General features: G+C 43.4%; 1 long non-coding RNA gene across 1 annotated transcript in view; it reads right to left on the bottom strand.

The window, feature by feature from the left end:
- LOC130541746 (uncharacterized) overlaps positions 1-13,652 on the bottom strand; it is a 150,738-nt gene extending 137,086 nt beyond the window's left edge. The window contains exons 1-2 of the long non-coding RNA XR_008955844.2: positions 12,109-13,652; positions 11,702-11,958 (exon numbers count right to left, since the gene is read on the bottom strand). This is a non-coding gene — a long non-coding RNA (uncharacterized LOC130541746). The remainder of the gene's footprint in view (positions 1-11,701; positions 11,959-12,108) is intronic.
- Between the last annotated feature and the right edge of the window lie 11,632 nt (positions 13,653-25,284).

The following is a 25,284-nucleotide window of genomic DNA, read 5'->3' as shown; positions in this document are numbered from 1 at the left end:
AGAACTAGGAGATTCACAACTTGAATTTAAAAAGCCAATAAACTGATGTCAACAGTGATATTAATACAAATTTGGAATTATCTGACAAGAATGTAAAAGCAATAGCCATGGAAATGCTTCAACAATCAATTTAAAACGTTATTGAAACAAATGAAAAAGTAAATCTCAAGAAAGTTATAAAAAGGAACCGAATGGAGGCCGGGCGCAGTGGCTCATGCCTGTAATCCCAGTGCTTTGGGAGGCTGAGGTGGGCAGGTCACAAGGTCAGGAGTGTGAGACCAGCCTGGTCAATATGGTGAAACCCCATCTCTACTAAAAATACAAAAATTAGCCAGGAGTGGTGGTGGGTGCCTGTAATCCCAGCTACTGGGGAGGCTGAAGCAGAAGAATTGCTTGAACCTGGGAGGTGGAGGTTGCAGTGAGCCAAGATCACTCCACTGCACTCTAGCCTGGGCAACAGAGTGAGACTCCATCTCGGAAAAAAAAAAAAATTGCCCAATGGCTCAACAGCAGAGCAGAGATGAAGAGCATTCCTTCAGTGAACATTAAGGCAGAACAATAGAATTCACTCCATATGAACAGCAGAGAGAAAGTAGGTATTTTAAAAAAATTAAAACATTCTCCCTCACTGACCTCTGAGACAGAAGAGCCAACATTCAAATCGCTGGATTCTCAAAATGAAAAGGAAGGGGGTGGGGAATTAAAGAGTGTTTAAAGAAATAATAACTAAAAACTTCATAAATCTGTCAAGAACATATCAACCTATAGATCCAAAAAGCTGAACAAACCCTAAACAATATTTTTTCAGTGCTGAGAGAAAAGAATAGTCAGCCATGGATTCTATATCCAGCTAAGCTAACTTTCAGGAGGGAAGGGGAAATGAAAACATTCTCAGATGCAGAAAACTAAATAATTTGTCATGAGCAGGTCAATCCTTAAATATTATATAAATGAAGTACTTCAAACAGAAAGAAAATGATAAAAAATTTTTGAGAATCAGGAAAGTAAAAGAAATGAGAAAGAGTACACATGGGTGCATACACTAGACTACCCTTTTCCTGGTGAGTTTTATAAGTTATATTTATAATTGAATCAAAAATAATATCTTCTGATTCATAACAAAATGATGGTTAAAGGGGAAAGATAAAAAGACCTAAAGAGAAGTGAGATTTCCACACACAGCTGAAAATGGTAAAATATTGATACCAATCAACTTTTGTAAGTCATATATGTATATTGTAAAACCCAGAGCAACCATGACAAAAACTATACAAAGGGACACATTAAAACACTAAAAATAAATCAGGTTGGAATTTTAAAACAACATTCAAGTAATCCTGAGAAAAGGAAGAAACACAGAAGATCAAGCACCTGAGAAAACAAATAATAAAATACCACTTTTAAGTACTAACATACCAATAATCACCTTAAATGTGCATTGTCTAAATCAAAAGGCAGACATTATCAGAATGCATAAACATGACCCAATTATATGCTGCTTACAAAAAACTCTCTTACACAAGGCAGGTCAAAAGGAAAATGATGAAAACAGATAAGCTATATAAACATAAAAATTTTTGAAGACCAGTAGTAGTTATATTAATATCTCATAAAGTAGACTTCAGAGCAAAGAAAATTCCTAGAAACAAGAAAGAAGAGTCTATATGGATATAAAGATAATTCACCAGAAAGAAATATTTATCTTAATTGTGTATGCAATAAACAACATAACCTCAAAATACATGAAGTACCAACAGATGAAACTGAAAGAAGAAATATACAAATAGAAAATTATAGTTGATTGTTTTGACAGCCCCTTACCTCAACAATGGATAGTGCTACAAGACAGAAATTCATCAAAGATATACGGGACTGAACAATAAAGTCAACCAATAGGATCTAACCGACATACATAGAACAAGCTACATAACGACAATACAATACAAATATTTCTCAAGTGTACATGGTACATTTACCAAGACAGTTCATATGTTTGGGCAATAAAACAAACATCAACAAATATAAAAGAATTAAAGTGATACAGAATATCTTTTCTGACCACAATGGAATAAAACTAGAAACCAGTAACAAAGACAACAGGAAAACCTCCAAACAAATCTCTAAATAATGTATGGGCTATAAAGGAAGCCTTAAAGGGATATTTTTTAAAAAGCATAGAACAGAATGAAAACAAAAAACTTAATATATCAAAAGATGTTGGATGTAATTAAAGCAGTAATAAGAAGGAAATTTATAACACTAAATGTTTACATTAGAAATAAGAAAAGGTTTCTATTCTTTCCTGAAGAAACTAGAGAAAAAAGAGTGAAAAACAATCTAGAGGAGCCAGAAAGAAGAAAATAACATAGAGCAGAAATCAATAAAATTGAAAATAGGAAAACAATGGGTAAAATCAATGCAACGAAAAACTAGTTATATGAAAAAAGTTAATAAAATTGATAAGCCCATAGTAAGACTGACAAAAATAAAGAGTGAAAACACAAATCACAACTACTAAGAATGAAATGAAAGTCTGGACATGGTGGCTTACACCTTTAATCCTAGCACTTTGGGAGGCTGAGGCAGGCAGATTGCTTGAGCCTGGGATTACAAGACCAGCCTGGGCAACATGGCAAATCCCCATCTCTAGATAAACTACAAAAAATAGCCAGGCATGGTGGCTTGAGCCTGTAGTCTCAGCAGCTCAGGAGGCTGAAGCAGCAGGATTGCTTGAGCCCAGGAGGTCAAGGCTGCAGTGAGCTGAGATGGCACCACTACACTCCAGCCTGGGTGACAGAGTAAGACCCTGTCCCCTCTCCCTCCAAAAAAATAAATAATAATAATAAGATAAAAGATACCACTTCAGAACTTCAGATGCTGCAGTCATTAAAAAGATAACAAGGGAATACTGTGAACAAATTTACACTTATAAATTCTCCAACTTAAAAGAAATGAACCAATTCCTTGAAAGCCACAAAGTACCAAAACTCAACCAGGACAAAATAGACAATCCAAGTAGTCCTATAACCAATAAAGACATTGGTCAAAATTTAGCTTATAATTAAAAAGCTGCCCAAAACAGCAATCTCCAGGACAGATGGTTTTACTAGATAAAAGAATTCTACCAAACATTTAAAGAAAAATTGAAATGAATCTTACACAATTTCTTCCAGATAATGAAAGAAGAGGGAACACTGCCAATTTATTTATTAATGCTAGTATTATTCTGAAACCAAAACCACACAAAGAGAGTGCAAATAAAATGAAAACTACGGATCAATATATGTAATAAACTTAAATGCAAAAATCCTTAACAAAATATTAGCAAATCAAATCCAAACAACATATCAAAAGAATTAGATACCATGACCAAGTATAATTAGTCCAGGTATGCAAACTTGTTAAGTATTTGGAAATTGGTCAATGTCTTCCACCATAACAACAAGCAAATAAGAAAAATCATATTAATTGATGTAAGAAAAGCATTTGACAAAATCCCACACTTATGAATGATGAAAATAGACATTAGAAATAGAAGAAAATTACCCCAACTTGATAAAAAAGTGTCTAGCATCTACAAAAAAAACCACAAAAAACAAAAAACAAAAAACCACCCACAGCTAACATTATACTTAATGGTAAAAGACCGAATGCTTTCCCCCTAAGATCAGGAACAAGGCAAGGCTCTACCCCTGTTATTTAACATAGTACTAGAAGTTCTAGCCACTGAAAAAGCGAGCAAAAGAAATAAAAGGCAGGCATACTGGAAAAGAAGAAATAAAAACTGTCTGCATTTGCAGACATTATGATTGCCTAAGGGTAATATCCCCAAAAAATTTACAAAGAAAATATCTAGAGTAAGAAGTGAGTTCAGCAAGATCACAGGATACAAGATCAGCCTGAAAAATCAATTGCATTTCTGTGTACTAACAATGAACAGGTGGTGATTGGAATTAAAAACATTTTACCACTTATAAGCACACAAAAGAAAATGAAATACTTACATATACACTTAGCAAAGCTTGAACAGAAGCTCTGTACTGTATATTACACAGGCTGATGAAAGAAATAAAAGAAGACATAAATAAATGCTGAGACATACCATGTTCATGAATTGAAAAAAAATCAACATTAGTAATGATGTCGAGTCTCCCCAAATGGGTCTATAGGTTAAATACAATTTCTATCAAAACCCAGCAAAGATTTTTTTGTAGATACAGACAAGCTTATTCTAAAATTTGTGTAGAAAGACAAAGGTAAAATAATCTTGAAAAAGAATAAAGTAAGAGGAAGCAATCTACCTAATATCGAGTCTTATAGCTACAATAATCAAGACAGTATGGTACTGCTGAAAGGACAGACACATAGACTAATGGAACATAATAGAGAACCCAGAAATAAAACCAGGCAAATGCTCTCTACTGATTTTTTTACAAAGGTGTGAAAGCAATTCAATGAACGAAGGCTAGTCTTTTCACAAAATAGCATTGATGCAACTGGACATGTAGAGACAAAAAAAGAAAGAAAGAAAAAGAACCTAAACCTAAGCCTCTTATACAAAAATTAATTCAAACTAAATCATAGGCACACGTGTAAAATGTACAACTATGAACTTTTAGAAAAAGAATTACGAGAAAATCTTCAGGATCTCAAGTTGGGCAGAGTCCTTAGACTTGAAATCAAAAGCACATCCATAAAAGGAATATTGATAACTTGGATCTCATTAAAATTAAAAAGCTTTTTTGCTCTGTAGGAGCCCATGTGAAGGGTATAAAAAGACAAGCTATAGACTGGAGAAAATATTGACAAACCAATCTGACAAAGGACTAGTACCTAGAGCATATAAAGAACTTTCAAAACTCAACATTTAAAACATTCAATTAGAAAATAAGTAAAAGACATAAAGAGGTATTTTACTGAAGAGGATATACACATGGCAAATAAGCATCTGAGAAAATGTTCACCATCATTAATCATTAGGGAAATAAAAAATTAAAACCACAATGATATTGCTATATGCTTACCAGAATGGCTAAAATGATAAAAAGAGACAATACCAACGCTGGCAAGGATACAGAGAAACTGGGTCACTTATACATTGCTGGTGGGAATATAAAGTAGAACAGCCACTCTGGAAAACAGTTTGGTAGTTTCCAATAAAGTTAAACATTAAGCTACCATATAACCCACCAATAGTACTTTTAGACGTTTATCTCAGAGAAATGAAAATGATATTCACACAACAATCTACACACAAAATTTGTAGCAGCTTCATTTGTAATAGCAACAAGTGGGGATCTGCCTATATGTCCTTCCACCGGTGAATGGCTAAACAAACTGTGATTGAGACAAACACTGAGTAGTGCTGGGACACTACTCGGCAACAGAAAGAAGAAACCATTGTTGCATGCAACAACTTGGATGGATCTCCAGGAAATCATGCTGAGCAAAAAAAAAAAAAAAAAAAGACAATCCCAAAAGGTTACACTGTGGGATTCTCTCTATGTAACATTTTTGGTATGGTTAAATTTTAGAAATAGAGAACAAATTCATGATGGCAAGGATTAAAAAAGGAGAGGTAGGGAAGGCACAGGCAGGGTGGAAGTGGATGTGGCCTTTTATAAAATGGTTACAGGGGAGATACCTGTGGAGATGGAACTATTTTCCTGACTGCGGTGGTGTGTGTGGGAAGTTACACATGTGATAAAATTATACAGAACAAATAATCACACACATAAATGAGTGCAAGTAAAACTGAATAAGGTAAGTGGATTGTGTCAATATCAATATCCTAGTTGTGACATTAGTATATTGGCACGTGAAGGGAGCTCAGAGCCAATCCTATATTTGCCTTTGCAGGCACGGGGGGAATTGCTCTAAACAAACCTCGTCTTAACTGGTTTTGGCCCCATCTCCTTATCAAACCACCACGCAGATCTGCTAACAGCCAATTTGCCAAGTCGGACCCTGGTTCTCTCCAGCAGTCCTGGCCCACCTTCTGGCAAATTCATCAAAATACAGTGTGTGGGATGAAAAAGTGTTCTCTATTAACCAATTCATTGGTGATTAATCCCCCAACACAAATAAGAGTTGGCTTTGACTGACCCCTTCGTTAACACAGAAGTGACTGTGAAGTTTGGTGATGTACCCCAATTCTTCCAACAGAAAAGTGCTCCTGAAGTCCAGCCATTGTCTGTGGCAGAAGACTGAAAACACTGTGACAAATCTTTCCATGAAGCTGCACTACTGAAATCTTATACCAGCAGCCCAGAGCTTCTCCCAAGCCTGTTCATATCCTGCATATTGGCCAAATTCTACCCTCAGATATGCACACATGGCCTCCTGATTTCCATTTAAAGACTTTTGCAAACCTCGTTCCTACTTGAGGGTTAGGGAAGCTCTGCCAGTATCCGAGGATGATGCCGCCAGTTGAAATTTTCTAGACGCGACGGTTTAAATGGCTTGTGACTGAACTGGAAACACATCTACATTTCATTTTAATTATTGGTGATGACAACACAAACTCTGCCATCATTTTGTATTTTCCCTCTCTACCATCTATTTCAAAATGACTTTATCATGCTTTATCATCGGCTGACTTCTACTTTAATGAACCTTCAGAACCACAAATCCTTAAGATCCCATTCCCTGTCATAGAAAGAGGAAAGCCCACCCGCACAGCTAAATGGAGAAAGGGACCAGCCTGCCGCCAGACACAGCAGAGGAGCTGTTCCCATTCCTTTAAAAATAGGAGAGGAAACACATCCCACCGTCTGGGATAGGAAACCTGTCCCTTCAGCCCCCAAGAACAGAGCCTTTCTGGAAACCTAGGATGGAAGCACATTCCTGGCTGGTACTCAATGACAGAAAGCGATGCTCTTTCTGCCACCAGCGGGGCAGTCGCTTCCCCCTGAGAAAGTCACTGTCCGAACACTTTGCACCAGGGCAAGGGCCTGCCAGGCACTGGTGGGGCCTCTGGAACTTTCAACCTACTGCACAGAAACTCACACATGCCTTTAGCACCATTCACAGAAACAGCATCTTGTTTCCAATTTGGCTGTAGATAATGAAATTAGCCCCCAAATTACCATAAAGTGGAAAAAGTAAACACGAAAGCAGGAGCTAGGTTTCCAGGCCTCTCCCTCCCCCCATACGGAACAGGACCCTCTGGCTTCTTCGCTGTTTAAATTCAAAGCAAGACTGCTGTTTTTCTAAGTCGCTATTCTGACCCCAAGCAGATAAAGAACACTAAATGACACATTCAGGAGAGCAGCTCTGTTCTCGCAGAGCCGCTGTGTTTACATCAGGAAATCCTGCCCGGGTGGGGACAGGGGGTCGGCCGCGGAGGCGGCCCGGGCGCCGGCCTCCCTAGCGCTCACCGCCGCGCTCCGCTGGCTGGGCCGTGCTGGCCCCTGGCGCTCGGCAGCTGACTCCATCCAGATGTGCCGCGGCTCCAGAGTGGCTGCCGCGCGCAGTAAATGGGCATCGGAGGCTCGTCAATCCGGGCCAGAGCAATTGCGGTCTCGGGGCCGCCCCACTGGCACTCGGAAAGGTGCGCGCAGGAGGGGACCGCGGAGGCGCCGAGCGGGGGCACCCTGGGCGCGGGGAGGGCGCGCGCTAATGACCGACCGGGGAAATGTTCCTAATACATTTGTACATTTCCTTGTAAATGTTTTACACTTTGAAAGAAAGGGGAATGCTGTATATCATTTGGAAATGTTGGCTGTCTATAGGTCCCTGTGGGTATTACCGCGTTAGTACGACTTGTAACCAGAGCAAGAGAAACATAAAAAAGCTGGGAAACACTGCCAATTAGTCATTACAGGGGACTGTAAAAACAAAAGAAAGAGAAAAAGGAGGGAGGAGAAGGAATCAAAGAAGAATAAAATGACCCGGGGGTGGGGGGGGAAAGCAAAAGAAAAGGGATGCGTTTCTATGGTGTTCCGGGAATAGCGCGGGAAGCAGGACAGCTGGCGGCTTTCTGATCAGCAGAGACCTGCAAAGCAGCAAGCTCCCAGGCGCAGCCCCGGAGCGGCCCTGTCAGTTCCCAAACGACACCTAGTTGCTGTCCCTGTAAAAACTCTAGCTGGGTCAGCAGGCAGGCAGTATGCTTTGAAGCGAGACCCAACTGTGCAAAATCCAAGTCAGACATTTATTTCTGATCGCCCGCCGCCTACACAGTCGTTGCTAGCTGAGTTGTAATAAAAAGGAGAAGACAGGAACTATTTTTTTTTTTACAATCCCAAGTTCCTACCAGTCACCGGCTTCAAGCGGCCTGTGGTCATGGTTGCTGAAAACGGTTTTTAATTTTACAGTAATTCTGATGATCGAAATCTTTTTTTGTTTGTTTCTGCTTTTTGCCAGAGTCAAGAGTCCAAGAACTTGTAACATCACAATCTGAAATGGATCTGGCTGAGCCTCCCAGTCCTTCTTGAGTAACTTTATTGACCCCTTTCAGGACTTAAGTGAAGAGATAACGGTGGTGTACGCAATGTGTTAGTTGCAGGCCAAAACCCGGGCTGGGCCAGGCTTCTCCCAGGGAAGGGCTGTGATAGCTCAGGGCCTCCAGGGAGTGGGAGAGTTGGGGGGTGGCGGGTAGGGGGGTGAGGAGAGGAAGCTGGGGCCCACTCCCCAGGGACAGGGAGACATATGTTGCTGGCTGGGAGAGAACTGCTTATCTCAGCAGCATGCAGGCCGGCTTCCAGCCAGGCCTCTTCAGCCCACAGTGATTTCAGTCCCCACCTCCTCTGAGTCATGAGGATGGCCACATGTGCCTCAGATCCAATTCCTGGCAAGGGCACAACTCTGCTAATCAGCTGGGGTCCTTCTTAGTGTCTGCCCATAGCTCAGCAGATGCACAGCTCAGCTTCACCAGGACAAAATGTCTTGCATTAGATCTGTTTCAAAAACAATTATATGAGCAAATTATCCTGGCTTCTAACAACAGATTTTAAAAATCTAGTAGCAAGATCTCAAAAAATGATTAAACCACAAACACTATTTTAAAATAACATTAAACCAGACAAGAGATGAAGATTCTCACAGAACCAACATGAGCACACTCTACTCCCCGAGCCCAACTCCCCATGCCTGTGTCTGTATCTCCAAAGTCCAGAGAGGGACTTACTTATATCTGGGCCCTCTTCTGAGATAGAAATGAGCACAGCAAGAATTCCTTATCTGCCAATGACTTTTACCTTCATAACATACAGCTTTGAAGTCTGTTCGTGGAAAAGCTGTCATCAGAGACTAACTGGAAAATCCTCATGAACTGGGTCCCTGACCTACCGACTTGCATTGCCCACAGGCTGGGCATGTTTTACCAGAGGCAGGTCTACAGCAGGTTAGTTGTGTCTCTTCAGAACTGGTCAAAAATAGTGTCATGCTTTTGCTGGCAAGCCTGTTCCAGCTCCTCTCAGTGCTTGGTTGCTTCTCTGTGGGAGCGCACCATCTCGCCTCCCACCTGACTGTGGGCGAACCCTGCAGCTGAGACCTTGCCCTTTGCAGTTGTCTCTGCAGATTGTATTCTTCGGCAATTGTCTTTACACTAATAGAACTGACTTTGAAATTTGAAGCTACAGCCTTGACATTTTTCTCAAGTTGTAGGTGCATTCTTCCAGCTGTAACTAGACATCTCCCCTTGAATTTCACATCATCATTTCAAATTTGGTGCATTGACAAGGAAATGCGTGATCTTCCTTCCTTATCCCAAGGGCCAGAGGGCCACACCTTCCCTTAACTCAGCCCCCTTGACTCTCCAATTTCTACCAAAGATAGCATCACTCTCTCATTATAGAGGCCCATAGGCTCATTCCTTAACTCATTCCTTTCTTGCGTGGTTTGTATTCTAATTTCTGCAACAGAGCTCTGGGTGTTGTCCCCCTGCTCTGCAGACAAACAGTGAACCAGAGAGCCAGAAGCCCATTCCCGCCCAGTCAGCAGACAATCACAGTGCCCATCAAACACCCTCACAGTATAGTGTAAGTTTTCTGTTCAAAACTTTGCTGTCCCTGTGGTCCCTCACTTTTGCCTTGTGTGAAAAAGTTCACGTGCATTAACCTTGGAAACCTCCACAACTGGTGATAACCTCCTCTTCCACCGCAACCTCCGTCCTCAGCCGCCTTCATCCTCGGGAGCCTCTCTGGCCCCTGCCTGCTGTGGACTCTCCCAAACCCAGCCTGGGGAGCCATTCCTACAGATCTTGGCTGCTAAAGGAGATTTAAACTCTTTCCTGCTCTCTACCAGGGTAAATTCTAACCAAACCTCAAACTCTAAATCAAATCTACAGTCCTCTGCAGAGGACAAGCTTCCGCAGGGATGGCCCTTGAACCCAGAGAGACCCCGTCCACCCCCAGTGAGGTCAATGACTGGCTGATCCCCAGCACTGGGTCCATTCCACAGTTTTGGTGCCTATCAGATGTCCCACCACACTTCCAATTCAGAAGTGCTAAAATCAAACTCCTTGTCTTTCCCCTGGAACTCTCTTCATTCTTTCATATCCTCCATTTGTTAACTTTAGGGTAATGGTCTATTTATCTGGTTTTATTTAAATCAAAACTCAGAAACCCCGGGCTTCTTCTCCTTTCTCCACTCTGAAGTCCAAGCAGCAACTGAGACCTGGCACTCTGCTTCTTAGAGAGGACTCTACTTGCCACCTGCCACCTGCCACCTTCCTCCACCTTCCAGGGCTCCGTGGGCAGGACCGTCTTGGCAAGTGTGTGTTTTCAGGCCAATCACCACTGCCACCTTTACCAAAGGGCCCCTCAGGTCCACCCCTCAGCCTTGCCCACTCTGCCTGGTGCTCTGAGGCCACCACCCACTCCCCTTGGCTGCCCCCTGTCCTCCAGCTTCCCATGGGCAGTGCAGCTCGGGCGGGAACCTGCTCCTCCCACCGTGCACCCCAGGTCCTGCACTATTTCTTCTGCTCTTCCTAAGCCTGCTCACAGCTCGGTAAATATTCCCTTCATTATGCTCTCTTCACACCGCCCAGGTTGAGAGCATTTTCTGCCAAGAAAACTCATGTCCTGACTGATATACGGTACCCTGAGTGAGCGAGTGAGTACTCATTTGATATTTAAGTCATCGGTGTACCTTTTGTAAAAATTCAATTGTATAAGTTTTGGAGGGATGTGACCCACAGAGCATCTAACAGTATGTCCTAAACGTGATTGGTGCCTAATAGCCGCCTTTTTTTTTTTTTTTTTTTTTTTGAGACAGGGTCTCGCTCTGTCACCCAGGCAGAAGAGCAGTGGTACGATCTTGGTTCATTACAGCCTTGACCTCCTGGGCTCAAGTGATCCTTCCACCTCAGCCTCCGGAGTAGCTGGGACCACAGGAATGCAATACCATGTCTGGCTAATTTTTGTACTTTTGGTAGAGGCGGGGTCTTGCTACCTTACCAGGGCTGGTCTCAAACTCCCGGGCTCAAGCGATCCTCCTTGCCTTGGCCTCCCAAAGTACTGAGATTACAGGCATGAGCCGCTGCACAGAGCCCCACTAACTATTTTTTGAATAAATCTGAGTTCCTGAAAGATTGAATACAATCTGTTTAGAGGAAGAAGCTGTAAAACTGTAATAAGATGAAAGAAGAAGAAAGGAAGAAAAGGAGGAGCGAAAGGAGGAGGGGAAGAAACTGATTCATGCAGGTTAAATAATATCATAATTATTCCACTGTAATTTTTTTGCACTTTAAAGTACTCACCTGTCTATTCTGTACTGGAGTTCTGACCTTGTTTCTGGTCTACCACACCACTGCATTTTCAAACCAAGAATTCACTGAGAGCGAATAGGAAGGCTTGTGCACCAGAGAGACTATTCTCATTTATTTCTTAATTATTTATCAACAAAACTTCATTGGCACACTTATTGAGAGAGTTTCAAATCAGCGTGCTGGGCGCTGGGAAGCGCGCTGGGTGCTGAGACGCGGGAAGCCACAGCTTCTCTGGAGAAGCTCGCATTCTGAAAGGAAGCGTTGGGAGAGGACATGGATGAAAACATACAAGACAAAACAGTGAGCATTGTGATAAGAGATAATACAGTGTCACAGCAGCAAGAAGAAGGAATTCACGACTCTCAAGAGGTCGAGATCATCCTTGAACCACCACTCACCTCAAGGCAAGGCACAAGGCGAAGAGCCCCCGAGTGGCACAGGGAGATTGAGGGTCTCATCCCCACTCACAGGAATTCAGCCCATCAGTGGTCTAGACTGACACAAGAAATTAAGTAAATTTGACTCCTATGCCACTTCTATATTTATCCATTCATTCGTGGGAACACTGAGATTCCACTCCCTGTGCCTGACAGTTTGAACTAACATTCTTACACGTTGGTATCACTCAAGAATCACACCGGGAGAAGGTGGGTTTAGGTTTCTCTAGCTAGAAAAAGACTCACCACAAGGAATCGAATGTAATCCTAGTTCTAATCCAATCTAGACCAAAAGGGTCCAGTTACTGTCCACAGAGGGCTGCGTCCAGGAAGGCCATACTGGTGTGCTCCCAGCCACAGCCCCAGCATGGCCGACACGCAGGAATGAAAGGTCATGCCAGCTCCTGCTCCTTCCTTATCCTAAGAGCCCGAGGCCCACACCTTCCCTTAAACAGACCCAGGGCACAGCCCTTCCTTAAGTCATCCCATAACAGTGCTGGACTACCAAAGTCCAAGCCACCACACAGGGATGACATAAGTGAGGTTTCCATCTGCCAAGAGGCCAGAGGAATGCAAGTGTCACGTCATGGGGAAGGAAGGCCCAGTAGTAAGAGCCACCTCCAAGGGGCCTTCCTTGTGGATTGAGGGTGTCTTCTCCATGCAGTTAGCTTAATAACAATAAACAGGTGGACTAGGTTCATGATTGATAAATTCCTTCTCTACCCAACCCTCCCCCTGCCCTAGACAATGTTGGTGTCTGTACAATTAGAAGGATCTATTCTCTTTTTAATGCGGAAGCAAAGCAGAGTGATAGGAGCTTAGAGAAATCGCAGCACAGATGTCAGGCCGTAGGCCCAAGGGCTGTTAAAAAAAGAAAACTCTGTAAATGGAAGTGAGGCTTAGTAAGGCACAACCCTTAAGTCTTGGCTCACAATGCAAAGGAAAAAAAGAAAAAAGAAAAAAGACTGGTGGGTGGGGGAGTTTCCTGAAGCCATGAGTAAAATCTGGCAGAAAGCATTCTATACAGCCTTTTTTGGTTTCAATCCGCATGACATCACAATCTGTGAATTTTGCTGTGATTGAATTTGAATGAACTTGTAGATTCAAAACAAAACCCATTTGAAACAAGCTCCACAAAGCAACTCTATCTTCCCCGCAGCAGTTAAGTGCATTTCCTAACTGCCTTCTTCTTTTCTGGATGGCAAGGCCCGCCTGGGACTAACACGCCAAGTCCAAACCACACAGACACATGCGTGCACACGCATGCAGACACATACAAGCACACACAGACATATGTGCACACACACATGCAGACATACATGTGCACATACACTCATTCACAGAAACATACACACACACACCCAGTGGGAGCAGCAGGTCCAAGAGAAGTGGCAGGAGCACTGGACTGGACTGTCGATTCTACCTGGGAGAACCTGCCCATCCTTTTGTTTTGCTTCCCCTTTTTATTCCTATTATCTTAGTTCTGCCCAGTAAAGGCAAGAAGGAAGACCTAGACCAGCCCTGCAAACACATTGTGAGCTTAGAGAAACCAGGGCAGAAGAAAAGAAAACCACACAACAGTACTGGTGTGATGATTAAAGTATTCCACTATTCCAGGCTTCTCCTCTTTTGTTGAATTTGTTTCTACAGAACTGGGGATGATATGGGTAAGCATCAGATGTATTTACACATAACAGGTTTTTGTAAATAGTGAGAAACATAGCCCAACATACCTCCAGGTGTACAAGATCATTCAAAAACCAAACCTGAATTAACCATTTTGTTTTTCTATAAGGACAGCTATGCCACAAATTGAAGAACTATGCTGCTAACATAGCCAACACAGGTAATCAGAATGTGTTTTAATATGCAAATAACCCTATCAAGGAATGCCTCCCAACCTACTCCATGACTACCTAGTCTGGGACCTTAAAATCCTCCATGTCTCTGATCACCCTGGAAAAGCCTAAGACTCCAGGCTTTTAACACAGTGGTACTCAGTTGTGAGTGATTTTCCCCCCAGGAGACATTTAGCAATGTCTGGAGACGTTTTTGGTTGTCACAACTGTGGGGAGTGGGTGCTACTGGCATCCAGTGAGTAAAGGCCAGGGATGCTACTCAACATCCTATGGTAAACAGGTAGCCCTTACCCCACAACTCAGAAGGATCTGGTCCCAAATGTCAGCAGTGCCAAGGTTGAGAACCCCTAATTTAACACATGAGCCCCCCTCCTTCCCCTCCCAAAAGAGTGTGTCAATACAACTGTCCCACAGTGTTCTCTGACTTCATAGCTACCAAGGCAGGAGCCAACATGGAGCTGCCACAACAGCTTGGCAGAAGAGCCTGCAATCGAGTCGGTTCGCCAGAACTAGAAGTCAGCGTAGACTGCGCAAAGCAAGAGTGATGGCCCAAACCCCTACAAAAATCGGTTGAAATAAAAATCAATGTCACCCTCAGACCACGGTCACTTTCTGCCAAGTAGTTAGCGAGAATTACAGGCATATGATTTCAAGAAAAATATTTTATCTTGGTGAGTTTTAGAAAGGAAAAAAGGAAAGTCTTTGCCCTGTTATGCAGTAGCACTATTCATTTGCGGTCTGTATCTGATTTCCTTGAGTAAGATGTGAAGACTTCAGAATGGATGTCAGAATAAATGATAGCTCCTGCAAATGGCAATCCTCGGGGTTTTGCTCATATGATCCCAGCATTTCACTGGCCTTCATCTTGGAGAAGCCTAAAGGGGTAGTCCTACCTCAAAAGAGGACAAAACTCTGTCCTCAGCAGAGAACAGCAGGCTTTCTGAGGTTTCCTCCTGCATTACAGCCTTGGTTGTGAGGTTTAAACCAGTATTGTGTTTAAGAGAGAAACCTGTAGACTAGCTGCATTAGACTGAATCTTGAGCAAGTCATTTTACTTCCTGAGCCTCAGTTTCCTAACCCGTAAGATGAGCTTTAATACTAACAGAACAATTAGCAGTGTTTTATTTGCTATGTGCCAAGCATGGTCTGGGTGGCTTGCATATGTCATCTAACTTAAATCTCCCTAGAGCCCTATGAGTACAAATGAGGAAACTGAGTCACAGACTGGTTATATAACTGCCCGGGGTCACACAGACGGAGGAAGCTAAGGTTTCAGCACAGGCTGCCTGTTTCTCCACCATGATGCTCCCCTCTTCACTGTGCCTCCTGGCTGGAGTAAATGAGCGATGCTCACATTGTCCTCTGGAGTAGTCATTAAGACAATGAGCCACCTTGGCTGCTTCTAGTCTTCGAAGGAACAGTTATGGAGCTGCACTTTAATCTTAACCTATAGCCCCTGTTGTTTTGAGTAACAGAAGAAGGATTCAAACAGGAGCTGAGAGAGGGCAGTTCCACATTCAGCTTCCCACTAAGTTGACCTTGGAAGTGAGTCCTCATTGGTGAAACATGGGCACCTCATTGGTTGTTGTGACCACTGAGTCAGAGGGAAGAGCATGCTCTGAGAAAAAGTTCAAAGCTCCAAATATGAATAACCTCATATGGGCGGCACCCAGAGTTCCACAGTCCTTCTACCTGACATCTCATGTGACTGTAATACGTGAGTCACAGGGCGCATCGCTTTTCCCAATTCACAGACGTGGAAACCAACCCCCTCAAAAAAGTGAGCTAACTCCCCCAGGTGACACAATTAGAACCCAATTTCCATAAATGGAATCTTCTGTATTGAGTTGGTGTCATCATTCCAGTCCAAGAAGACACACAATTACCTCTGACATCTCCAATATCACTTGTGGAGTTTTCAACTTTGCTCTTATATACCAATGCCTGTGGTACACATTTCTGAGGCTCTCAACACCTGCAGATGAATCTCTTGAAATCTGCAGTCATGGGATTAGGTAATGCAGTAGAAGTGGATGTCCAAAACATCCTGCTCTTTACGTAATATTTCTCTTTGTATTCTCACACAAAAGCAGTTAAAAATAAGAGCAGCCATGCCTGTGCCAGGCACACAGAGCCTTGTTTACAGGTCAGGAGTGTGTAGGTCTTTTTTGGTAAGACAGCTGTGTTTCTAATGTCATTGTCTTTAGTCAAGAAGTCATCTAAAGGATCTATCTCCAGCAATTTCTTCAAAGTATGTGTATTGCAAAAACTGTAACATAAAAAGAAAAATAGATTCATGTAGGACTTTGGAAGCAACATCATTTTTTTACTTTTCCTGACAAAATGAACACCCACCGAACAATGAAGAAACAGCTAAATGAGCACCGGATGAATGAAGCTTGCCCTTCCAAGTGCCTGCACCTGTCCAGAAACAGTGTGTACTTCTGCAGGCCTTACCCATATGCACAGACGAGCTACCTGTGGCCCCTCCTTCAGCATGGCAGGGTTCCCAACCAATTCTGGGGGCCCCCATTGCAGCAGGAGCTCCAGCCTGGCATCCATGTTCACAGAACCCTAGCTACTTCTGAGTTTTCTGAACCGCACTCTGTCAGAAAGCTGTTGCATCTGGATCTACCCTCAACACTATTCATGTTCACTCCTTCTAACGCAGTGTGGACTTGAAAACAAGGTAACCTGGCTTAAGACTTCTTTTGTGTGTAGGAGTTTTATTCTTGAGACTTCTAACGTTGAAGATTTTTCCAGAAAGTTCAAGTTGCCAAATTTCTGACTCCTAGAAAATGAGCATATTGCTGTATGTTATACTTATTTATTCAATGATCATCATAAACCACCCAACAAATTCAGGAAATAGTCATTGAGTGCATACTTTGGATGAGGTACTGTTCTAAGCACTGGGGAAAAGCAACTAACAAGATGGAAAATGTCTCTTACACTACAGGCCACAACTTGCATTCTAGTGGGAAGGGGGAGATAGTAGACAAGTGAACTCTTTCATGAGCAGATCATATGAGGGTAGGATGCGTCCTGAGAAGGACATCAATAGGAAATTATGATGGAGTCCTCGACATGGCAGAGGTGGGGTGTGAGTCCTTCGGGCTGAGACCTGAATAATGTGGAAGGGGCACAGTGCTGAGATGGAGTCTTGCAGCTCCGTGGGGCATGCCCCAGCCTTTGGTTCTGCCAATGTTTTGTAAACATCAACTGTGTACCAGGCCCTGTGCTGAATGCTAGGGCTGCAAAATTAAATACAGGTGTCAGTCTTTCCATCCAAGGTGGAATGGGATGGGGGGCAGCCAGCCTCTGCTCTTCTTGTGGATGGGAGATTTTCATGCCAGTGTGATGATGCCCTGGGAATGGGCCAACAACCTGAGGAAGGAGGCTGCACCAGGGCAAACCCTGGTCACTGTGAACCCTCCCTGCAGCTGAGATACAATCTTTATGCGGTGTGATGGCATCTACGACCTCTCTATAAATTGAAAAGGACATTACTCAGACCATCTTGAAACAAACTGCATGTGCCACATTTAAAAGGGAGGCATGCTTCCAGGGTGTGTCTGCACCAGAGATGTTATCCAACACAAGGTAAGAGAACCAAAGTCTGCCCCTGACATTTAAGTCTCAAGATTATGAGACTTAAAGGAGATATGAGATTAAAGGAGAAGCCTTCTCTTGACATTTCTAAGCATCAAAAAGGAAAGCTGAAGGAACACAGAAACACATTGTGCCTGCCTCACCCTCTCCCTTCACCCTTGGTCTGCCCTTAGCTTTCCAAGGAAGGTCAGAGCTGCACCATTGACGTTAGCTGCCCCATTGCCTCTAAGTTCAGTGATGTTGCCATTGAAAGCAAACCAAACAAACATACACTCTCTCCAGCAAAGCTTCCAGGTGTGTCTCAGGAATGCACGGTGCCCTTATGGGACCCAACCAGGAAGTCCAAACTGGAAGGAAGGGTCACCAGGGACCATGCTAGTCCAGCTCACTGGACGGCAGTCCCTGAAGCCCTAAGAGCCTCACTATGTGCATGCCACAGACCAAATCCCCAAGCCCTGGGAGGGACAAACATCTGCCAAACACTTGTTATACACTAAGGGCTTTCCCATATCCAACTCCATTTGCAGAGCAATCTTGCTGGATGGACATTGTTATCCTCATTTCTAAACACAATCACTGGGAGATTGATTCACTGTGACAGAAATCGGATTTAAAGTTGGGGTTTTCCCGTACCACACTCCACAGCCCAAGCTCTTTCTAAACTGCCATCCTGTTTCCTGTCAGCCCCTCCCCCATTAGATCCGATTCTACAGCATCTCAGGTGATCCCAGGCTTCCCAGGCTCGCCGCCCTGTGGCCAGCCGTTGTGCCCACCTCCCAGCAGACCCTGCAAGACAAGGCGGCCGGGGTTCCTACTGAGACTCCTGCCCTTGCTGGGACCTGAGCTTTTCCTCAAAGCCTCACCTGCCTGGCCCGCCCCATTGTAGTAATGACTTCTTTGAGACGGGAGGGACTTTGGCATCATGCCCTGTGAATTTCTACCCCAAGCTCCTTGTTTTATAGGTGAGAAGATCAACTCTAAAGCAGGCAAAATGACGTGCGCAGGACAGCCAAGTACACTATCAACAGAGCTGCCCTGAAGCCCGGTCCCCACACCTGAGCATTGGTACAATGGCCTGGTGCCCTTGAAATTGCAGAGCTACTCCCAAAGTTGCCTCTATGATATCATTAACCTCCTAGGGTTTTCCTGGTGATGCGGTGTCAAAAGGACAGCTTCCTGAAACACCGGCTACCATCTGGGGTGTGAAAACATTTGTGTGCTCATGCAAGCTTCATATGAGACGTCATGCATTCTTTGGTGGCAGCCTGAGCTCACCCAGGACACAAAGCGAGTCACTGTCCTGTGTCATGAAATGCAGAGAAAGCTGTTTCATTTAAGAGGATTAGGTACAGAGAGCATCATGCAGTCAAAATCAGGCTTCTTGTCACCAATACTTTTTGAAAACAAACTTTGTCTGCTGATCTTTATATTGTGCGGCAACAAAAACACAGACATCAAAAACTAAGAGAAAAATGCTAAAGAATTACATTTGTAGACAAACCTTGTTGAATGCGTATCATCTCTGTGAGGAACAAGTCAAAGCTAGTTGAATCATGGCTTTCCCTCAGCTTGCAAAAACACGAAGTGACTTCAGCTAAAGTGCTTTAGTCTTTCTAACTCACCACCACACCGATCATGAGAATGCTTGGCAGGAGTTCGATACCAGCCTGACTAACACAGTGAAACCCCATCTCTACTAAAAATACAAAAATTAGCCGGGTGTAGTGGCCGGGCGCCTGTAATCCCAGCTACTCGGGAGGCTGAGGCAGGAGAATCGCTTGAACCCAGGAGGCGGAGGTTGCAGTGAGCCGAGATCGCTCTTGCTCTCCAGCCTGGAGGACAGAGCGAGACTCGTCTCAAAAAAAAAAAAAACAAAAAACAAAAAACAAAAAACGAATGCTTGCTCCCCTGCATTTCAGGAAGGAAACTTGAGATAGCAGTTGAGACAGGCTGAGCAGCACATAAAACCTTTTCCAAAGCACAATACTGGTTTTTATTCTTCTGGTTCAAAATGGTACTTCTGCATACTTTAAAATCCCAGTAAACCAAGACAGCTAAGCTAAGTCCTGGGAGTTATGCGTCAATCTCCCTTTGGGAGAAAGAAGCAATATTTTTTAAAGTGCCACAGAGGAGATGGTGTACTCACAGCCAGCCCTTTCTTCTTGATTGAGCAACTATAAGTTCTATCTCAGGCCTAGAATTCTATTAAAACATCCTTCATTTTCAAAAACCATGAAGTGAAAATATTTAATGTGGAAGAAGCTGCTTCATGAGCTACTAACAAGTTTTCACAGGACTTGCATGTTACAAGTTGGTCCCCATCCGACGTGGGAGCCTCCAGCTCCAAAACTGCAGTTTTCTAGGTTAGAAGGCAGACGTCTGGCCAAAATAAATATGCGAATGAGTGGGCTCAGCATTCTCTTTAACTCTGACCTCTTCCTTTAATGGGACTTGAGAATGGAGCTTCGCCACTAGGATTTCCTGTTTCGTTTTCCTTTCATCTCTATCTCTCTCACGTTCCATTCCTTGCATTTATATTGCAGTGTTGTTCTCCCATGGAGTTTAGTTTGTACATCTTTCACAGGGCCCATGGAGTTGGAGAGGGTAAATTATTTTAATCTCCAAGCAGATTACACAGCTCACATTGTCCTATTATTTATAAACAAATACAAAGACAGTTCTGAGACGTCTACCACCAGGACAGGTGGAAAGGCACATTTTTAAGCAGTTTATACAGTAAAGCTTTTTTACATGTATTTATAAAATTTGTTTTGAAAAATTAATTGGGTTGTTCAATGGGTGGGGAGGAGATGAAGAGGGAAAATTGCTATCCAATCTGTCTTCATACTTTTTAATTAAGAAAAACAACTTCTGCTCTCCTCCATTAACAGAACTTTTAAATCCTGCTCAACTGGTGTCTTTTTTCCCCAAACAACAACTTGAAAATCTCCAACTGCTGTCTTGCCAAAATGGCTTAAAATGTGTTTTCCCATGGATGATCTCAGAAAAAGAAAAGAAAAGATAGGAAAGAAAACGGAAATGTGTTGATATTTATTGTTCCCTAGAAGCAGAGGACATTTGTAGTGTTGCTTTTCTCCTTCCTGGGATCTCAGGCTCTTTACCTACCAAATGATCTGGAAGGGTTTTGATCAGGCAGAGAGATTAATGGCACTGATTTGCCAGCACAAATTAATACATTCCTTAATGAACCAGAGCACTGCATTAGGCCTGCCCCTCTCACAGGCGTTTGCATTCTCTCCATCAAGCAGCCTGCCTCTCAGACAAATGCCTTTTGCTGTCTTGGGAGCCTGGACAGCTTTCATGTTCCACCTGGGACCAGCTCTCTGAAACCAGGTCACTCTTGGAAGCCACAGGGTATCTTGTAAACAGTGCGGCCAGCCACTTGTGGCCTGATATAGAACAGAAGCACAATTCCAGGGAACTCCTGAGGAATTTCTCCTGCTCTGGAGGAGGCTGCCTGACCATGTGACCCTCTGGAAAGAGAACAAAAGGACGCTCCCTTCTGAAGACAGCGGAAATGTCTTTCTTTGAAAGGCGTTCTTCAGGTGCTGCCCCCTCCGTGGGCCTGCTGGCTGTGAACACTGCCCAAAGCACAGCCTGGCCTGCGACTGGCTAGATGGGGTGCTACAGCTGCGCCTCTCACTGTACTGGGAAGAAGTCCGGGGGGGTGGTGTAAGAGGGAACCACTTTCCTCTCTACAAATTTAGCAGTTCTAGAAGAATACACACAGAGAACAAAAGAGTAAGGCTATATCCCTGCTTTCTTAATAAGAAAGTAAAGGCCATGTGCTTGTATTTATTATTATTATTATTATTTAAAGACAGGGCCTCTGCTCTGTCGCTGGAGTGCAGTGGCATGATCACAACTCACTGTAGCCTCCAACTTCTGGGCTCAAGTGATCCTCCTGTCTTGCCCTCCCGTAACTGGGATTACAGGCGCATACTCCACTGCACCTGGCTAATTAGTGTTTGCATTTATTAGTGAATGCACATACTTTATGTGGGCAAGAACTCTGTGGCCTCTTCAGTGAAAGCATGTGTGGAAATGTCTGTGTGGACCTTGGACTAAATCTGCTGACCCTGCACCCAGTTAGTTGCTCCTATTGGGGTAAGGAAGCCTTAAAAGTGTTCAGTGCACATTGATTTTCAAAGACATTATGATGCTAGCACCACATTAATCCTTAGAGTTATCTGATGAACTCACACCAACCAGAAGAAGAAGCTGAAGGTATAGGCTGTTGTTTTGGATTTGAAATGATTTTTCTCTTTTCTTTCTTTCTTTTATAATTTTTAAACTTTAAGATGGGTTCCTCGTCTGCACAATAACACAAAGCAAAAGGACGTGATCTGATTAACATAAAGATTTTTCTCATGAAGCAAACCAGACTGAGTGACACAAACTGCTTCGCCTTTTAAGTAATTCATGGCAAATATAAGTAAATTCTGTAGATATTATGTATAATGTTTAAGAGAAAAAGATGATTTCGCTCCCTTCTATAAAAGAGAAAATAAAAAGAGTCTTGGCTGGCATAGCCACCAGTGAAGGGCCAGAGGACAGGGTACATGGATGGCACATGGTGTGCCCGAGGCCGGTGGCTGCACAGGTGGCCACGGTACAGCTCCTGTGTGCCTGGTCACCCATAAAGCCAGAGTCCAGAAAGGGAGTGTCCTCTGTCCTCCTGCCTTGGGAATCCAGGTGTGCCATTCCACTCACGCAACAGAGCTACATGCTGATGTGCTAAATATTTTTCTCTGTTCTGGGTGTGCTACTATGACTAGGACAAAAAAAAAAGTTTCTGCTCTCATGGGCCTTGCCATCTTAGGGGGAAGACAGAAGTAGACAAACAAGGAATATCAGATAGAAGTATCACAAAGTGGATTAAACAGAGAGAGAATGATGGGAGAGCTCCTTTAAACGAGCTTGTCGGGGAAGGCCTCCCCAAGGTGGGGACATCCCAGCTGAGATCAGGGTGAGCTAAGGGCTCCATGACCTGTTCATTCACCTTTCAGAATCCTGCTTGTCTCTTAAAACCTAGCCCAAGTGCCATGTCCTCAAGAAGTCCTTACTTATAAAGCTGAGCCCCCTCCTCCGTGCCCTCTAGTCCTCTCACTATGGATTTTATTACATTAGACCAAAGTGTTTGTAGCTTTGCCTCCACACTTGAGAGCAGGAGCCCCACCTCACTCACCTTGACCACAGTATGGCACAGTACCTTGCACCTGGTGGGCAGTCAGAAGAAAATTGCCCCAGTAAGAGGATGACCATGTGAATGCATCCACATTGTGCGATGGCCACAGGCAGTTAAAGAAATGAAACTTTGGATCATTTTCTACTTTCCCAACATTATTTCCTACTTCTACGCCCCGAGTGACAGCCCCCATGGCTAGCTCTGGCTGCTGTTAAAGATGCACATGTAGTCTGAGGTTTAAGGCCCATGCAAGGTGGCACCTTGAATGTCCTTTTGCTTTGTAGATTTCCATTCCTCATTTCAACTTTAGGCCCCAGAATACCTCATTGGATCAGAATTGCCTTGACACTTCTTTCTCTCACAGCCTCCATTTCTGCGCCAAGCTAGGAGTTGTGCCATGAAGAGCTGAGAGCTCTGCTGTGTTGCCCATCCCTCCAAGGCCTTGACGTGGTGTGCCCAACCAGGAACCACATGGGGCAAAGAGATGCATGGGAACCAAAACCCCAAAGCAGCTGGGACCAAAAAGGGCTGCAAACCAGGCCAGATGCCTAGACTTTGGTAGTCCAAAAGTCTCTTCTGAGAAATAGAAACATTACGATGGTGACTTGCATGGTCTCAGATCCTTTGTTCTGGAGCCCTAGAGGCACTTGGAAAAGTAAGCACAAGGCGGCACTGAGGGACATTCTTTCAATGGAGACCACACAGGATTGCAGGAGAAGATTCTCTCGAGAGAGAATCTCATAACCAAAAATTTCAAAACAAAGAAGTATTTACTGAGCATGAGTTAGCAGACACAATAAACCCTAGGAGTAATAGAACAATGTGCTCAAGGAAGTTATTAAAAAAAAGTTATAAAATAAGATAAAATAAGTACTTTTTTTTTTTGAGACGGAGTCTTGCTCTGTCACCAAGCTGGAGTGCAGTGGTGCGATCTTGGCTCACTGCAACCTCCGCCTCCCAGGTTCAAGTGATTCTCCTGCCTCAGCCTCCCGAGTAGCTGGGAATACAGGTGCCCGCCACCACACCCGGCTAATTTTTTGTATTTTTAGTAGAGACAGGGTTTCACCATGTTAGCCAGGATGGTCTCGATCTCCTGACCCCGTGATCCACCCCCCTCAGCCTCCCAAAGTGCTGGGATTACAGGCATGAGCCACCATGCCAAGCCTAAAATAAGTACTTTTAAACATTAAAAAGATAAAGAATCCCATTCTGTAGGTTGCCTGTTCACTCTGATGGTAGTTTCTTTTGCTGTGCAGAAGCTCTTTAGTTTAATTAGATCCCATTTGTCAATTTTGGCTTTTGTTGCCATTGCTTTTGGTGTTTTAGACATGAAGTCCTTGCCCATGCCTATGTCCTGAGTGGTATTGCCTAGGTTTTCTTCTAGGGTTTTTATGGTTTTAGGTCTAACATTTAAGTCTTTAATCCATAATTTTTGCAAACTACCCATCTGACAAAGGGCTAATATCCAGAATCTACAAAGAACTTAAACAAATTTACAAGAAAAAAATCAAACAACCCCATCAAAAAGTGGGCAAAGGATATGAACAGACACTTCTCAAAACAAGACATTTGTGCAGCCAGCAGACACATGAAAAAATGCTCATCATCCCTGGCCATCAGAGAAATGCAAATCAAAACCACAATGAGACACCATGTCATACCAGTTAGAATGGTGATCATTAAAAAGTCAGGAAACAACAGGTGCTGGAGAGGATGTGGAGAAATAGGAACACTTTTACACTGTTGGTGGGACTGTAAACTAGTTCAACCATTGTGGAAGACAGTGTGGTGATTCCTCAAGGATCCAGCACTAGAAATACCATTTGACCCAGCCATCCCATTACTGGGTATATACTCAAAGGATTATAAATCATGCTGCTATAAAGACACATGCACATGTATGTTTATTGTGGCACTAGTCACAATAGCAAAGACTTGGAACCAACCCAAGTGCCCATCAATGATAGACTGGATTAAGAAAATGTGGCACATATACACCATGGAATACTATGCAGCCATAAAAAAGGATGAGTTCATGTCCTTTGTAGGGACATGGATGAAGCTAGAAACCATCATTCTCAGCAAACTATCGCAAGGACAGAAAACCAAACACCGCATGTTCTCACTCATCGGTGGGAATTGGAAAATGAGAACACTTGGACACAGGAAGGGGAACATCACACACTGGGGCCTGTCATGGGGTGGGGGGAGGGGGGAGGGATAGCATTAGAAGATATACCTAATGTAAATGATGAGTTAATGGGTGCAGCACACCAACATGGCACGTGTATACATATGTGACAAACCTGCACATTGTGCACATGTACCCTAGAACTTAAAGTATAATAAAAAAAAGATAAAGAATCCTAGCAGAAATAATAAGACACTTTAAAATTAGTGTAGATATCTTTGAGAAAGATAAAACTTTTAGAATAAAATATAGTTATTAAAATTAAA

Source organism: Pan paniscus, chromosome 7 (assembly GCF_029289425.2).
Source record: "Pan paniscus chromosome 7, NHGRI_mPanPan1-v2.0_pri, whole genome shotgun sequence".
NCBI classification, from domain to species: Eukaryota; Metazoa; Chordata; class Mammalia; order Primates; family Hominidae; genus Pan; species Pan paniscus.
The sequence above is the reverse complement of the archived record's forward strand: the minus strand, read 5'-3'. Positions and strand labels throughout refer to the sequence as shown.